This window comes from Propithecus coquereli, unplaced genomic scaffold (genome assembly GCF_000956105.1).
Source record: "Propithecus coquereli isolate 6110/MARCELLA unplaced genomic scaffold, Pcoq_1.0 Scaffold11053, whole genome shotgun sequence".
Taxonomy (NCBI): domain Eukaryota; kingdom Metazoa; phylum Chordata; class Mammalia; order Primates; family Indriidae; genus Propithecus; species Propithecus coquereli.
In genome coordinates this window covers 3,635-4,964 of record NW_012135030.1, presented here as the reverse complement: position 1 = coordinate 4,964, position 1,330 = coordinate 3,635, and the positions used below count along the sequence as shown (strand labels likewise).

The 1,330-nt window shown below is 42.6% G+C and overlaps 1 pseudogene; it reads right to left on the bottom strand.

Annotated features, from left to right (window-relative positions):
- Positions 1-6: 6 nt before the first annotated feature.
- On the bottom strand, positions 7-1,081 carry LOC105814868 (annotated as a pseudogene).
- Between the last annotated feature and the right edge of the window lie 249 nt (positions 1,082-1,330).

Genomic DNA, 1,330 nt, shown 5'->3' with positions numbered 1-1,330 from the left:
GTCCGATGTCTCTGTTTGCACTGGTTGTTATTCATATAGAACTTATCCAAGCTTGTGAATAGGTGCTAATGAAATACGTTCACCCACTTTATGCCTGTGGAAAACATCACTAGTTTTATAGTGGGTTTCTCAAGTTGCATTTCTAATTGGGTAGATGTATCTTTGTGCTGAGCCAAAAGCAAAGCAACCCGGAGAACTCTCTAGTTCATCTAAAAAAAGCCTGCTTATTCTTTCCCTTTAGAATCTGCTGCCATTGTTCTTCTTTGTGTATAAATAGTCTTCTTTGTTCATTTTTCCTGTCGTTCTTTTCTTTCTGTGTGTGTGAGACAGGATCTTGCTCTGTCACCCAGGCTGCAGTGCAGTGGCATGTGATCACAGCTCGCTATAGCCTCCAACTCCCAGGCTCAAGCGATCCTCCCACCTCAGCCCCCCAAGTAGCTGAGATTATAGGCATGTGCCACCAGGCCCAGCTAATTTTTTACATTTTGTAGACTGTAGAGATGGGGTCTTGCTATGTTGCCCAAGTTGGTTTGGTACTCCTGGCCTCAAGTGATCCTCCCACCTTAGCCTCCCAAAGCGGTGGGATTACAGGCATGAGCCACCATGCCCAGCCTCTGTCATTCAACTTCTAAAGCTTCTTCCAATTCTTCCTGGTCCCAAGTCAGCTTTAACTTATTTTTCTGAATAATATCTTTTGTTTGCCTTTTTGTATATCTCCGTTTTCTTTTTGATGTTGTCCATGTCCACCTTGTTGGTCAAGTTGAAAACAGTTTCTTCCACTTCTTGCAGGAAATCATTACATTCTTTTAGACTAGAAAAGTCTTCTTCCCTCTTATGGTAGATCTTGAGCACTTTTTTCCGACTCTCAGCCTCCTTGTCAACAGTGGGATCTGCAAAGGGTTGTACCCTAAAGTTGCTCTTTCTAAGTGGGTGTTACATTCAGGACAATTTCCATTTCCTCTCACAAACAATAAAGCCACACAACTTTCAGACAGAGTGTGTCACACACACTCACCGTCAGCTTCAAGGAGAGGGTCCAATATTTGGTGGTCTAACGTGGGGGGCAGCCTCCATCATCCATGGTGCTCTCTCTCCTGCCCACATTCCCCAACACCTGCTTCAGCCACGGCTACCCTCAGACCGGACACCACTATTTTAAAATAATGTATCTGATTTTATCACTTGGCAATTTAACTTTTAAAAATAGAAAACAAGAAAAAAAAATCAGATTGGCATGCATGCCCTATTATTTTGTTTTACTATTACTATATCATTGTCGTCATTGTTGTCATGATCATTATTTCAGTGTGTACTGAAGGGGGAACTGTTG